This window comes from Equus asinus, chromosome 15 (assembly GCF_041296235.1).
Source record: "Equus asinus isolate D_3611 breed Donkey chromosome 15, EquAss-T2T_v2, whole genome shotgun sequence".
Classification (NCBI taxonomy): domain Eukaryota; kingdom Metazoa; phylum Chordata; class Mammalia; order Perissodactyla; family Equidae; genus Equus; species Equus asinus.
Genome location: NC_091804.1, coordinates 27,337,933 through 27,354,728, shown reverse-complemented (window position 1 = coordinate 27,354,728; position 16,796 = coordinate 27,337,933). Strand labels below are relative to the sequence as shown.

Here is a 16,796-nt window from a genome sequence, read left to right as displayed (position 1 = left end):
CTGGCAAAGCTGGGCTGGACAAAGCAAATAGGTTCCTTTATTATAGGACTCCTCAGAAACTTTAAAGTACTAAGACGGACCCTAATCTCTAAGGGGAGGCTATGATGAGCATCATTTCTCAAATGTATTAGACCATGAAACAAGCTCACAGGACTAGCGCTTTCTGGCAAGCCTTCTAGAACTCTGCATTAGACCAAGAGCTCCTGGTTTACCACTGTATCCCTGGAGCCTGGCACAGTGCCTAATACATATCTGTGCAATCAATCATTGAAGGTACTTTAGTCTAGCAGGAGAGATAGACACAATTACAATACAATGTGGTGTGTGCAATAACAGAGACATCCCAGGATAGTATGGGGAAACAAAGGAAGGGCATTTAACCCAACCTGGGGTGCTGTGAACTGTGTGAATCATCTTCATAGTCAATACTTGCTAGATGATTCTATGGGTCAGTTGCTTTAAGTGCTTTATACCCATTATGTCATTTTGTCATCATAAGAATCCTGAAAGCTTCCAATGCCTTCCCATCACACCACAGTGTTATTATAACTTTTTATACATGGACGAGGAAACTGAGGCTTACAAAGGTTAAGCAATTTGTCCTAGTTCATTCAGTTGGCATTTGGTTGATTAGGAATTTGAATACAAGCAGGCTCTCTCTCACAAAGAAGTAGCAGGCATTTCAGATTTCAGGCAGGGTATCCGAAAGAGAGAGGGAAGAAGGAACCAGCTTCAGCAGGACGGAAACACTCCTCACCAACCAGGAGCTGGGCCAAAACAGGGTAACTGGCCACTCGCAGACAGGGGATGCCAGCCTAACCAGTGACCTTCAGAGATACCCAGGAGAGGGAGAGGCAGGTGGTCAAGAAAAATTTGGGGTGCTAGACCAAACTCTGCCTCTAATGGGCTCTGTGACCTTGGGCATGCCACTTCTCTTTCAATCTCCTCATCCAAAAATGAGGGCACCCAGCTATATGACCTCTGAATTTCTTAGGCCTCTAAAACACACGATAATCTGGGGGAGGTGGGGAGAGGTTCGAATTCTCCCATTTTATTAACCCCGAGACACCCACCAGCAGGGTTAAGGAATATCTGTTATTTCCAACTACCTATCAGGAAAATGGTATATTAGAGCTGCCCTCTTGGTGCAGCCAGGAGTACGTCAGTCTCATAATCTGAGGAAAATGGTATATACAGCAAATGCAGATCCAACATTCGCACATACAGTGGGGATTTCAGAGATCCCAAATCTCTTTAATGCACCAAACTGTTGATCTCCTACCTACTGGCTCAAATATCACTTCCTATCATGTCCTCCCAGACACAGCCAGGAAGAACTAATCACACACACACACACATACGTAATGTCTATGTTACCTTTTACCATTATTATTTGTCTATCTTCTCTACTAACCTGTGAGTTCCTCAAAGGCAGAGGCTGTCTAATTCATTTTGGTATTAGCAGGGTTGTCAATAATGCATAACAAAGAAATGAAAGTGGGCCTCACTCCTGGCAGATCTAAACCCTTGGCCAGAGGTTACAAATGTGGCCTGCTGGCTCTTTCCTTTCTTTTTTTTTTGAGGAAGATTATCCCTGAGCTAACATCTGCTGCCAATCCTCCCCTTTATGCTGAGGAAGACTGGCCCTAAGCTAACATCCGTGCCCATCTTCCTCTCCTTTATATGTGGGATGCCTGCCACAGCATGGCTTGCCAAGCAGTACCATGTCTGCACCCAGGACCCGAACCGGTAAACCCCGGGCCGCCGAAGCAGAACGTGTGCACTTAACTGCTGCGCCACTGGGCCAGCCCCTGCTGGCTCTTTTCAACCATTGCGTGGCCTATACAATGGTTTCTAAGAATTCAAATAAGGTGCCAACATATACCATTGGGAGAATGCATATAAAAATTCATATTCCTGGCTCCTTTGGAAAACCAGAATATCTAGTGATCCTCGACCTGCATCCCTACAGGGCAACAACCAGCTGCAGTTAAAGAGTTAAACAGTGTCTACCCTCTTTAGACAGGGCATGTGCCCTCCAGTTCACTACAGTCTCCACCTCCCACCCCCGACCCCAGCCTATTCTCTCCCACACATCAATAGAAGATTTCAGCTGTCATTTATCATTGCACGTGTGCTGTTTTCTTATAACAGAGTTATAGAGGAAAACTCAGTTTACCAATTTACATCATCTCCTCGGCAACTGAAGATACCCGAGTTTGCAGAGCTTGTACTAGACAGTATGGAAAGTGCATCAGGTAGGAAGAGTAGCGGCACCAACGAAGGCCTAATGGCACCAACACCCTAGGCTGCCTCTTCCTAGCCTATAAGCCAGGCTAATACAGTCTTCCGTCACACTCCAAACATCCTCCTTTTCTGCCCTTCCTTTCCACCAAGGCTGTCAACCAACTCACCACGGCTCTATGAGATGCTGGCTCAATCTCTCTCTGCTAGTTGGAGGCACAAACCTGCTGGGAAACAGTTCTTACTGCCCACACTACCTACAAGAATAGCTCGAAGTGGCTTCAAGGGACCTGAGGAGGCTTTTCTCTCCTAAAACTGTGAGGGGTGGGCTAGGCTTTTGCACACAGTGAGAGGCTCTGAGGCCCCCAGGTTCCCTTACCATCCTTTGAATCCCTACCCTCAAAATATTAGGTTGAACCATATGAAATTGCCAATATTTGCCCATTTTTTTACCTATAAAAATGATAATTTCATGTAGTTCAACCTAATGTCTCTATAAGCAGCCCTGCCACAGTTTCCAGAATTCTCATATTAAATCCACTTTTAGGATATGGCTGCTGTTAACATATAAACATTATTTGGGGAGGCAATATTAGTAACACTTCGGTTAAGAAATAGAATTATATTAGAATTATGTGATTATTTTACTATAGCAGATAATTAAAAATTTTTAGAGCTATAGAAATTTAGTCCAACCCTCTCATTTTACAGATAAGGAAACTGAGGCCTATATAGATGAAATAACTTCATCTTGTTCATATTTTATTTATATGCTCCACTTACCTCGAAAAATGATTTGAAATTGTAGCAAATATACCATACTAATGTAAGATGTTACTAATAGGGGAACTGGGTGCAGGATGTATGGGAACTCTCTGCAGTACTATGAAATTTTTCTATAAATCTGAAACTGTTCTAAAAAACAAAATTTATTTTAAAATGATTTGAAGTGTTTTATGACTAAAACCCCCCAAAAATCCTCATAAAACTTAAATTCACTAAAACAAGAATAAAAAGAGGGAGGGAATAGAGAAAAATTACATCAGGAATCTTTCTGAAATTCAGATTTAGCTCTGGGCTTCCTAAAGACAGAGTTCAGCACTCTTTTATTAACACACTGTCAGATCAGCCAGAGAATAAACTAGCAGAGCTCCAAAAGAAAGGCAGGTGTCAAGGTCCCTCAGAAAAGGAAAAGGTCAGTAGTTGGCCAGTGTTAACAGATTGGATTGCATTCAAATGAGAGAATGGATGTCAGTGTGCTTTGTAAATTATAAACCACCGAATAGATGTTATATCATTATTGCAAGAAAAGGAAAAATATTTGCTTCTTTTATACATTAATTTATCCCATAAACACTCATGAATTCCAGCTCAGTATCAGGCAGTCAGCCACAGCAATACAGAAATGAACAAGACCAACTTCCTACTTTTGCTAGGAACCAGACTAAGAAGCGCAATAACTTCTGAACCTAGAGTGGAAAGTGACAGAAGAGTGATATAAATTATCCAGTGAGCCTTCCCTCATCCAAAACACTACAAAAGGAGTATTTAAAAAAAGTTTAAAATAGAAGTAACACCATCTAAACTTCGAGTAGAACTGTAAAAGCTGCAAGGACTAAGATGTACATTGGTATTATTAAATAGAATTTGTCACAATGCAAAAAAGGAAAAACACGAGGGCCAAATATTTTATTTCCTGAGCAAAGAAACTATATATATTTGCCTGCAGAGACAATTTGTTTCTTAAAAATTAGCATGCAGCTCCTTACATAAATCTCATGGGTGGAGCCTCTCTCTGTTCTCCTTCCACCTCTCTGGCCTCTCCCTTCAGTCTCCTTTGCTGGCTCCTCCTCATCTCTCCAACATTTAAAGGTTAGAGGTACCAGAGCTCAGGCTTCAGACCTCTTAATCTGCATTCATTTCCTAGGTAATCTCATGCAGTTTACAGCTTAAAATAGACCTATCTGCCCATGACTCCCAGTGTTACATCTCCAGCCCAAACTTCCCTCTGGAAGTTCACACTCCTATATACACCAATTCCAAACGTCTATTTAACGTCTCCACACAGATGTCTAACAGGCATCTCAAAGTAAGCTTGTCCAAAAGTGAACTCCTGCTCTTCCAATCTTCCCCGTTTCAGTAAATGGCAATTCTATCCTGGTTGCTCAAGCCAAAAGCCTTATAGTTATACTTACTCCACTCTCAGAAAACCCTGCCGGCTCTACCAGATCCTATCTCTTTTTGATCCCTCACCACCACCATCCTGAGCTAAGGCACTCACTATTGCCTGGGGTGGTGGCTTTAAGGTGTGTCCACAAATTTTCTTTGATACTCCTCCCTTCAAGAGGTGGAGCCTAATTCTTTCCCCCTGAGTGTGAGCTGGAATAAAGTTTACAAAGCTGAATAAAGTAGAAATGACTTCCAAGACAAGGTCATAAAAGGCACTATGGCTTCTGTCTGTCTGTCTCTTTCCCCCTTTCTCGGACTTGTCCTGAGGACAATCAGGCAGCCCTGTGAAGAGGCCCAGTGGTAAGGAAATATCTTGGGAACAGATCAGCCATGAGCTTGACTGACTACAATCTCCTGAGAGACCCTATACCAGAAACACCCAGCAAACTGGCTCATGGATTTCTGACCCACAACTGTATAAGACAATAAGTAATTGTCGTTTCAAGCTGCTAAATTTGGAGGTAATTTCTTGCACAGCAATAGATAACTAATACACCTGGATTACTGCAAAAGCTTCCTAGACCATAGGATGCTTCCAAAATCTGTTTTTCCTCAACAAAGTAGTCAGAATAATCCTTTTAAAACAATGACAGGGGCCGGACCAGTGGCGCAGCGGTTAAGTTCACATGTTCCGCTTCTCAGCAGCCCGGGCTTCGCCAGTTTGGATCCCGGTTGCGGACATGGCACCACTTGGCAAAAGCCATGCTGTGGTAGGCGTCCCATGTACAAAGTAGAGGAAGATGGGCATGGATGTTAGCTCAGGGCCAGTCTTCCTCAGCAAAAAGAGTAGTTAGCTCAGGGCTAATCTTCCTCAAAAAAATAAATAAATAAATAAAAATAAAACAATGACAGACTATGCCACTCAGAACTCTCCAATGTAATGTTTTTTCTCCGAGAAAAAACCAAAATCATTATAATGGCCTACAGGGTCCTAATTATTCCATCCCAGCCTCCAACTGTTTTAATTCCTTTTCTTACTCCTCTCCCCTTTGCTCACACTCCTCCAGCCACACAGCCCTCCTTGCTGTAATGCTTGAAACACACCAAGCCACACACTCATCTCAGGCCTTCTTCCTCCAGTTACTTCATGATTTGCTCCTTTACCTCCTTCAGATCTCTGCTCAAATGTCACCTTCTCAGTAAGTTGTTCCCTAGCCACCCAATATAAAATACCTCCACCTTTTCACACACACTGGTATTTCTATTTACCTTACCATGCTTTATCTGTCTCTATCTGGTTATTATGTGTAACATACCAGTCAGAATGTAAATTTCCCAAGTGCAAGAATATTGTTTTATTGACTGCTATATTACTAGCTCCTAAAACAGTGCCTGGGATATAGCAGGAAGTCATTAAGTATTTGACTGACTGACCGACCGAATGAATATAAGAACTTTAGGTAACATGATCCATATCACCAATGGTCTTGCAAAATGCTGATAGTTCTATAACCTTCTGAAAGGTAAAAAATAGATCATGTAGTGTGTAGCACTTTACTCTGCCACAACAATTATTTGTAATCTTCATAAAAAACCCTTTGAGATAAGACTGTTGTCCTCCTTTTAGAGACAAGAAAACTGAGGCTCAAAAAATGGAAGGGATATAACTGGTCAGTGGCAGAGCAAAGATTGAACCCCAATCTGTTTCCAAACTCTGTGCCCTCTCTATTACATTAAGCTGCCTCCTAAATCATGAAATATGAAATCACAGCTCTGTGAGGGACACTTCCTAAAAGGTGTGAAATGATGAGGGCTAGGTCTCCAGCTCTCTGATGGAAAAGGAGCAAAGAAAGGTAGAGTGAATGAAGGAGTAGAGGGCTAGCAGCAGGGTGCAGCCTCTGTTCTGTCATGAACTCACTCTATATATTTGGGAACATCAATACTCCTTTCTAAGCCTTCTCAGTAAAATGTGCATCATAATCGTGGCCTCCCTAATTACGGGCTAAACTAAAGACCCAATTCAACAGACATTTACCAAACCCAAAGGCAATCTAGTGAAATTACCACCTGCTCTGGGGACCAACAGCCTAGAAATCGTTTCCAGCTCCATTCACTTATTAACTGTGGGCTCTTAGGAAAACTGATCTATGAGTGCTTTGGTTTCTTCATGCATAAAATGTGAAGATCTAGAACCCACCTCACGGAATCGCCATGAGGATTAAATGGGTCTTTACATGCAATGCACTTTATCACTATTCAGTAAATATTAGCTACTATTATTATCATCATGTGCTAGATGTTGGGATATAAGAGATGAAAAAGGCAAGGCATAAAGCCCCAACAAGCGCACGGGTGTAAAAAGAGGAGCAGGAAAAGTAACTCGGTGCTATGAATGCAAAAACCGAGCAGCGAGATTAACTGCGCCCGCAGAAAGTGGTTGGGAAAGGTTTCCGAGCAAGTGATTGAGTTGGGTCCCGAAGAATGAGAGCTCCGGCGTGGGGCGGCCGGTGGGACCGGGCTTTCGGACAGATCACGTGCAATGTCCCAAGGGCAGAGGAAGCCGTAAACGCCGGGAGCCGGGAGCGAGACGGGCAGGAGAGCGCAGCGCCTTGTCTTGACAACCAGGGGCTGTTGGCTGTCGGATACGAGGGTCAGGAAGATCCCTTTCTGCGCGGACTGGAGCCCAGAACGGTGGCGGCAGGACGGGTCCCAGCCCCTTTCTGGGCCTCGGGTTCCTCCCGGCGAACGGGAGGCCGCTGCCCAAACAGGATTGCCTAAGGCGCCCTCGGCGGGCCTATCTCTGGGCCTCGGACCGTTAACCCGGGCACCTCCCGCCTGCCCTCGAGGCCCCACCTCACCGCGCTCGCCTCCCGCGGACTCTCAGCGTGCTCCTCAGCGCCAGAGCGGCTCTAGCCGCCGCGAAGGCCCGGCCGGGGGCGGGAGCCCACCCCGCGGCTGGGCCCAGAGCCCGCCCCCCAACTCCCGCCCTTTCGGAGGACCCCGCCCCGCCGGGTCCGCGCCTATAGGAGGGCTGCGACGCTCCGGGACCTCCCGCCATGTTGAGTACTGGCAGCCAGTTTACTTGACTGGCCCAGAAGGAAAGGGGGATTATACTAAAAGATGTAAAATTCCCTCGCCAGAAATGGGGACAGCCACAGTCGCTGGATTCGGGCAACGGAAGTTCTGATAATAGAAAGAAAACCGCCGCAATCATCCCCCTTTTGGCTTCGGGGTTACACACTGCGCATGTGTGCGGTCACCTGGTTCTAAGTGCGCCTGCGCACTGCTCGGTCTGCAAAACAGAGTACAATTAACAGCTGCGTGAAGAGTGAGGGAACCGGGGACTGGGCAGCGATGGGCAGGGTGGGCGGTTCCAGAGTTTTCTCACCCTTAGACCCCGAAGCTCCAAGGAGCCACAGGCGACGCAGCACTCACAGCATAGTTAATGTCATTTTCCCCTACATGCGTTTGCACAGGGTGTTCTCTTTGCCTCAATGCCCTACATCTAGCCGGAGAACAGCAGTTTGTCTAATTTTCTGCGTAAACCTGACTTCTGCTGGAGAACTTTCTTCTCTCTATGATCCAGGCATTATTCCCATAGCGTTTTGTGCATAAATTATCAATGCACTTTCTTAGACTTGTAAATTGTATTTACCTGCCTCTCAGAAGGCACTCAGTAGTTCTATATTTTTGGTTAGGATTATAAAAACAAAAACTGGGGTACTTCTTAAAATGCAGACTCTCGGATTCTGCCCCTAGAGAGTCAGTAAACCATGGTGGAGCCCGGGAATCTGCATTTCAGCAAATACCCTAGGTGATTCTGATGCATCAGAAACGCACTTTGAGAAGCGCTGCATAAGATCGTCCATCTCTAGCACCCAGCACAAGGCCTGGTACAAAATAGGTTCTTGGTAAGTACTGAGTAAATAGATGGATGGATGAATGGATAGCTGGAGTGAAATAGGCAATCCACAGCCAAAGGGAACCTGGGAAGGGAACGCTCCAGTAAGAGCTACATTGTATCTTTTCTCCTATAAGAACTACAAAAGAAAGTTCTTAATAGTTACTTTGAGAAAAAGAGAAAGTAAGTGAAGGGAAAACTAGAGAAGGGAGAACACTGGTTCTGAAAGATCCTAGACACTGGACAGAGAAAAAGATGTAAATAATCAGTGGTGTGGGAATCCACTCCAGGGAAATACTCTCACAATGGGGTACTGTGCGAGAATGTTCACTACAACAATATATGGAGTGGAGATAAACAACCTGAATGTTATACACATCAACCTCTTTTCTGCCTCAGGGCCTTTGCACATATTTTGCCCTCTACATAGACCAATTTTCCCCCAGCTGTTGGCTTAGCTGATGTTTTCCTTTCCTTCAGGTCTCACCTTAAATGACACTTCCCCAGCTAGGTCTTCCCTAACTATGCTATTTAAAATAATATTCTATCATTTTCTATCTGTTTCTTTCATAGTACTTCCCACTTTCTGTTTGTTTGTTGACCTATTATCTTTCTCCCCCTCTGAAGTTTAAGCTTCATGATGATAGGAGACTATGTCTGACTTATTCCTAGCATTTAGCACAGAGTCTGACACATGGTAGGTGCTGAATAAGCATCCACTGAATGAATGAATCAAGTCAGCCTCAGTGTTACAAAGGTGAATGACATAAAATTTGTCAGCAAACTACACAATACATTTTAAGACTGGGAGAAGTAAACGTAAGTTTCGGACTACCAAGACATACCAATAAACGGTAAATGGAGTAGAAAGGGATTAAAACCAAACAGTAATCTTTGATCTTTATAAAGAGGGATTCATTCATTCCCGTATTCATTTTTTTATTCACTCAGGAAACGTTTATTGAACATCTATTATGTACACGTATTGAATAATAATACAGTATATTAATAGCAAGTTGGAAATTGTATTAAAACATAACAAAGTAGTACAACTGGGTGTTTTGTCTGGGCCAGAGCAGAAAGTGGAGTTAGCTGATGTGTGAAAGTGGGTAATGTTCCCCCCTACAGGTTCTCTAGGCTCTGAGAGTACATCAGCATTCAATCATCCTACAAGTACCAGGAACACTGGGGACAAACAAACAGGTGTTCATACACATTACTTGAATTCCTTGGGGCTTAAGAGCCTTATGGGAAAAGACTTACTCCAGACACAGTTAGAATCTGGCCCTGTTCAAACATGTCTGATAAACCAGAGTGGGGAGAAGGCCTCAAAGGAGGCTGGATTGGAGGGAGAGATAATGGATCAGCTGAAAGAAAAACAACCCTGGTCCCCTCCTGATGAACTGGGCTTCTTCCTTTATGTCCTAAACTCCACCTCTGGGAACATGCTTTACATCCTAACCCTCTCCCAGGGCTATAGTATGGATCCTGCATCCCAGTCTTGCTCATTTTTTATAGCTCTCCCTCCTGCTCCATGCCAAGAGGCTGTCTGGACTGACTGTCTTTCTTTTTTAAATTATATATGTGAAATTTCAAAGTAAGGTGCTAATATATATATATATATTTTTCTAATAGCCTAAAATCTATTTTAAAGTTTTAAAATCCCTTATCTATGGAGTCAAGAGGGTAGAAGATAGAGAATTTGTGAGGAGCTATTTCTGGCTGTGATTCCCCACCCTTCCTAGGGAGGATTGCCTGGGAAATCTAGCTACAAGAGACAAGCCCGCTAACTGTTTTGGTGGCAGACCCAGGAGAGTGCTGCTATGCTGGGGTTGGCCTGCTCTCCAGGGCTGTTGTCAGGGAATGTTTTCTGTAGGCCAGATGTGGGCTAAGTAGGAAAGAGAGCCTGCACAAGCCCGTCCTGCGTCCTTTTCAGTAGGGCCTCTTAGATGGGTAAAGGGACCCCAAAAGTAAGAAGACAAATAACCGTTGGTAATAAACGTGTCTTTGCTAAGGGAAGTGCAGGAGGGGAGCCCACCAGAGAACCCCTGAAGAGCCTATAAGACCACCAGTGATGCTTTGATAATGGACAGGAACGGCTATAAACACCTTCCAGACCCAGAAAACACAAAGCCAGCTACAATACTTAGTTCAAAGAAGACTTCCCCCCCTTTACCATCTTCCTCTCCATGTCAACACCTTGAGTGACTGAACTGAGCTGAGGGCCACAGAGGGGAAAAATTGAGAAAAAACCGCCCCTACTCCCCTCTTTCTCACTGCAAGCTAATAGTCTGAAGCAGAGCTGAGGGCACCCAAACGATACAGTCTCTTGTAGTACATCGTGAACAACTTGCTGCTGTCCATCTGAGTTCATTCCTTCATCATTAAACCAATATTGATCACCTACTATGTGCCAAATCCTGAGCTAGACACTGTGAGAGACCCAAAGAACAGTAACACAGGGACCCCTTGCAGAGCCTCAGTTCACAGACTCACGCAGGATGCAGGTGAGTAAACAAGTTTCAAACACATAGAGTGAGGCAAATTCTACAAAGAGGGAGTGGCTGGCTTCATAGAGGCAGTGATATTATAACCTGACTGTGAAGGATAAATCTGCTGAGCAGACAAAGGCAGGAAGGGCATTCCAAGCAGAGTGTGTGCAAAGCACAGGGGTGTGCAAGAGCTTGGGATGTTTGGGGAATGCTGGGAATTTCCTCTGGGCACTCCTCTTGCTGATTCTACCCCTTGGGTGGGTTGTATTAATCTCCTTGGATTGGATAATTAGGTGATAACACAATCCCCTCCATCGGCTGGATTTTTTCCCCTAGCCCCGACCCTGCCTCAGTGAGCAGGTGTCATTCCATTCCTAGCCCCTTCCCACTGACCAACCAACCAGCTCACCCAAGCTAGACATTTCTTGAAGTGAGTGGCATCTTTTCACCACTGTTCAGGGCTTGGGCAATAAAGACTGTTCAGTGACAGCTCCCATAGGACCAGATCCTCTCTTTCCTCAAAAAATGAGCCGTTAATTATGTTCTAACCTGAGAATTCATCTGCTGCCTCACACAGCAACTAAATTGTAAGATTATGGACAGGAACCAGGCAGAGGAACATGGCAGAAAGAACTCTGGGCTTGGAGGCCTGGATTTGAACTCATCTGGGTTTGAACCCCTGGCTCTGCCTTGTGTCCTTGAGCAACTCACTCCCCTCTCTGAGCCTTAAATTCCTCAGCTGCAAAATGGGGATAATAATACTTATCTACTAGGGTTCTTATATGCAAAGTGGGAGATAAGATCAGAGGAAGGGAGGGAGGAGGGGAAGGAGTCCATCAGGAATCTGAGGTTTCTGAACTCAAGAATGACAGTAAGGTTTCCAGGTCCTTAACTATTAACAGTGGTTACCTCTAGGGAGAGAGATTAGGGAGCAATAAGAAGGGGACTTCTCTTTTAATTTTATAAACTTTGGTATTGTTTGAATTTTATTTACAATAAACATGATTTCATTTTGTAGTTAAAATATATTAAGCACAGGGCCGGTTTGGTGGTGCAGCAGTTAAGTTCACATGTGCTGCTTTTCGGCAGCCTGGGGGTCTCCGGTTCAGATCCCGGGTGTAGACATGACACTGCTTGGCAAAAGCCATCCTGTGGTAGGCGTCCCACGTATAAAGTAGAGGAAGATGGGCATGGATGTTAGCTCAGGGCCAGTCTTCCTCAGCAAAAAGAGGAGGATTGGCAGTAGTTAGCTCAGGGCTAATCTTCCTCAAAAAAAAAAAGGTATTAAGTACAGAAACCATCCTCCCACAAAAAGTTTTTTAAAAGCTTATGTGCATAGAAATTCATCCAGGAGACTGATAAGAGTGATTGCTTCTGGAAAGGACTGGAAAATCTGGGGTCTGAGGTGGGAGGGAGACTTTTCCTGGGTATTCTTTTGTACTGTTCGAATTTTTTTCATCATGAATTTGTGTTACTTTTCTTTCTAATATGTACTACTTTTTAAAATAGTTTTAATATTATTTTAAAAATAAATAAATAAGTATATATTTTTCTTGCTGAGGAAGATTTGCCCTGAGCTAACATCTGTGCCAATCTTCCTCTATTTTGTAGGTGGGTCGCCACCACAGCATGGCCACCAATGAGTGGTGTAGGTCTGGGCCCGGGAACTGAACCAGGACCGCCGAACTGTGCATGCCAAACTTAAGCACTCGGCCACAGGGCCAGCCCCAAGAAAGAGTATTTTAAATAAAGAATAAAAGTAAAAGGGGCTGGCCCCTTGGCCGAGTGGTTAAGTTTGCGCACTCTGCATCAGCGGCCCAGGGTTTCACTGGTTCAAATCCTGGGCGTGGACGTGGCACCACTCATCAGGCCACGCTGAGGTGGCATCCCACGTACCACAACTAGAAGGACCCACAACTAAAATATATACCACTATGTACTGGGGGACTTTGGGGAGAAAAAGGAAAAATAAAATCTTAAAAAAAGAATAAAAGTTAAAAATATGTAATTATTTTGTGTATGCCCCATACCCACAACAGACAGAAACACACTTACACCCATACACAGTTTCCACATTGTGGTGTTTGCGGTCCAGTAGGACGGATCGACCTAGATCCACGCTCAAACACGGTGCAGTTCCCGAGGAGCTCAGCTGGGGGAGCCTTTGAGAGCTCACTGGAGGAGAGCCTGGAGCAGCAGCTGCTCCTGGGGAGTTTAAACGCCGCAAAACAGAACGATCGCTGGGGGAGAGTTAGGTGGCTCTGCTCTGGTCAGGCTCTCTGGATGGGCATGGCCCAGGCCCCACAGGTTAGGAGTACAGCGGGAGGGTCAGGGACTCTGGGCCCGTCTCCTGGCTAACGCCTAACCTGCAGGGTGATACCGAGAAAGGTCAGTTCTCCCTCGCTGTGGGAAGAGCACTGATTTCAGAGTCAGGTGTCCAGATTGAGTCCTACCTCTGTCATTTCTAGCTATGTAATCTTGTGCCAGTCACTTCACTTCTCTGAGATTCAATTTTCTCATTTGTGAAACAGGGACCACGTTAGCAACTGAATCTTTGTTTTTTTTAACTATGATTTATGGAGCACCTTCTATATGCTGGTCACTGAAAGAAAGCTGCTTTATATCTAAAAATACATTTATTCTGATAACCAGTCTGTGAAGCAGATATTTTTATCCTCATTTTATGGATGAAGAAACAGGTTCAGAGAAGTGACATTTTCTTTCTTTTTTTTTTTTTTAAGATTGGCACCTGAGCTACCAATTGTTGCCAATCTTTTTTTTTTCCTGCTTTTTCTCCCCAAATCCCCGGTACATAGTTGTATATTTTAGCTGTGGGTCCTTCTAGTTGTGGCATGTGGGACGCTGCCTCAGCATGGCCTAACGAGCCGTGCCATGTCCGCATCCAGGATGTGAACTGGTGAAACCCTGGGCTACCAAAGCGGAGCAATGTGAACTTAACCACTCGGCCACGGGGCTGGCCCCAATATTTTCTAAATGTAAAAAAAAGCAAACATTTATGTAGTGCTTACTATGCGTGAGACACTATTCTAAGAACTTTACTCACAGCAACTTAACTAATAACAACTCTATGAGGTAGATATATTATTATTATCCTCATTTTATACATGAGGAAACTGAGGTACAGAGAGATTAAATAATTAGGCTGAGATTACACAGCTGATGAATCGGGGAGCCAGGATTTGAAGGCAGGTAGCCCAGCTCTTAATCATTATGTTACAAAGCAGACAACTCTCCTGCTTCAAACCCTCCATTGGGTTTCCCACTGCACTAAAAGTAAAATCCAACTTCCTTTCTCTGGCTTGCAAAGCCATACTCCATGTGGTGGTGGCATGATCTGACCTCATTTTCTATCACTCCCCACCTTGCTCACTATACTTCAGCCGCACCAACTTCTCATGGCTCCTCAGATGTGCCAAGCACATTCCTGCCTCAGGACCTTTGCATTCCCTGTTTCCTCCACCTGGAATGATCGTCCCCCAAACATTTGTATGGCTCATTCCCTCACTACATCTGGCTCTCTGCTCAAACGTCACCCGCTCAAAGACGCATTCCTGTCTAAAATAGACATCCCTTTGACCCTGCTTAATTTTTCTTCACAGCATTTAGAATTCTCTGAAATTAAGCATTTGTTTGCTTGTTTGTCTATCTCTTCCACCAGAATGTGAGCAAGACTTGGTTGTTTTGTGCACGCCAGATATCCAGTGCTCAGGCCCAGGACCTATTACAGCGTAGACCCAATATACAGTTGCTGGATAATTATGTTCATAAATGAATGAATACCTAAGGTCACCCAACTTGTTAGTGGCAGAGCCAGGATGCAAACCAAGTTGTCTGATCCTGGAGCCTCTGCTGTTAGCCACTGTGCTGTGCTGGACTGACTCCAGGAGATCTCGGGAGGTTCATAGAGCACAATGGATGTGAAACCACTTTGAAAATCGCTAAGTATTTGAAAAAAGCAAAGGATTATTATTATTATTATTCAGTTCACTGTTTGCTCATCTGTGAAATGGGGATAATAATACTCTGACCTGCCAACTTTATGAGGATGTTTTGTGGGGTGCCAATGAAATAATTGATGGGGAAACGTGTATAAGAGTTAAAGGCTCTACACAGTAGAAGGGACCATAAAGATTATTCCCATGCCAGTGGCTTCCCAAGGCTCCCATCTTCGACATCAAGCTTGATGTTAATATTGCTGACAGGAGAGGAGGAGGTAGGGGGACATGGGGGACCGAGGGACTCTGTATCCCAATAATTAAACATGTTGGGACTGAAGCACTGCCAGCAGCAGCATCTGGTTGCAATTACCAGAGGGGACCAAAGTGATTAGTCACCTTTATAGTGAGAGCCAGGCTAGTCCCCTGGGCTCCTCCCTGGAGAGGGCCTTCTAAGCAAGCTCAAAGTCCCCTTTCCCTGCTCCCACCCCACTTCTGGAGCTCCCTGGTCCTCAAACAATAGCCCCTGCTCTGAGACTCCTCCAGGTCCCCAAGTCCCAGCCCACCGATGAGACCTTGACTGAAAGCCAAGAATACTGTGCTTGCCCCCACCACCCTTTCGCTTCTTGTGTTCCGAGAGGCCAGGTTAGGATTCTTTGGTATAAAATGTCTCAAAGCAGGAATTAGGCTTAAAAAGTAACTTAACCTTTCCGAACTTCGATCTCTTCATCTGCAAAATGGGGGCACTAAGAGTACCTTCAACATAGGATTATTGTGAAGATAAATAAGATAAAAATGCAGTGGGATACAAAGGCCAGAGTCTAGTTTACTAGAGTAAATGTTCAATAAAAGTGTAGCTATTAATATTTTCCAGGCGCTAGGCTAATCACTTTTTATGATTCATTTCATTGACTCCCCATAAAAACCCTGTGAGGTGGGTACTGTCGTGATCCCTGTTCAGAGTTTCAGAGAGATTTAGAGGCTTCCAAAGATCACACGATGCACTGAACCACGTAGCAGAACTAGGATTTTTCTCTGTTTGTCTCCAGAGCCCTTGCTCTTTATCAAACCACGTGCAGGGGCATCTTGGTTGTTTGATTCATCCATCTCTTCATTTATTCACTCACCTGAGCTTACAAAGTGCCCAATAAGTGGCAAGATAGAATCTCTCCCTCTAAGGAGCTCAGAGTCCAGCAGGGAAGGCCTGATATGTCCACAAGTAACTGCACCTTAGAGTAGAAAATGATGGCTTTTGTATATAAGGGCCAATTAGAGATTCATTCATCCATACAACACACACTGAGACTCAGCTATATGCTGGGCCCTGTGCCCAGCACTGGGAATAATTGAAAGACAAATATGGTATAGTCTAGTCATAATCTAATGGTGGAGACAGATAAGTAAATAAATTATTACAGTTATAAGGAATTAAGTCATGGTTTTTGAAAACATGAAAAAAGTGCGCAGAGTGGAAGAAATGAACAGGGCTGCAGAACAGGGCAAAGGCAGAAATGAATAGTCTTTGAGCTGCCAAAGTGGAAAGGGGCTCAGAAAATGTATGACGGCATGTCAGGGGTGTGTATTTTCCGGTGGATGAGGGAGGCTCCATGGTGGAGGGGGCACATGAGGTGGCACTTTTCAGTGGGGAGGTTTTAGAGTGAGGGAGGGTTGAAACAGAGATCCTGGAGGCCCAGAAGCCGGTTATAATGGAATTGTAGAAGGGCAGGCCGTGAGGAGAATTGAGACAGTGAGGCAGCGGGGATGGAGAGGAGGGAGGAAGGCCAGAGATGACTGTTAAAGTGGGACAGGCCAAAACGGAAGCCAAGTGATGTGAATCTGGGCAACTGGAGGGATAGTAATGAATTCAGCTCTTCCTTAAAGCTCTGCACAGAAGTGCCTGGTGGTGCATTGGTCCTTCGAGATGGGGAGCTGGAGCTCTACTGGGTTTTCTGACCTAGGAGCCCCAGATCAAGCTTGAAATGGGCAAATTATGCAGCCGTGCTCTGAAGATCAGCGAGGATCTGGGAGCATCAC

The 16,796-nt window shown here is 44.7% G+C and overlaps 1 protein-coding gene across 7 annotated transcripts in view; it reads right to left on the bottom strand.

Annotated features, from left to right (window-relative positions):
• CEP250 (centrosomal protein 250) overlaps positions 1-7,409 on the bottom strand; it is a 43,154-nt gene extending 35,745 nt beyond the window's left edge. For 2 of the 7 annotated variants that reach the window (XM_014850756.3, XM_044748021.2), the window contains exon 1: positions 7,267-7,409. The gene's annotated coding sequence lies outside the window, so the exon portion shown is untranslated. The remainder of the gene's footprint in view (positions 1-7,266) is intronic. The other 5 variants (XM_014850757.3, XM_014850758.3, XM_070485809.1 and 2 more) reach the window with 4 other exon arrangements.
• Positions 7,410-16,796: the final 9,387 nt, after the last annotated feature.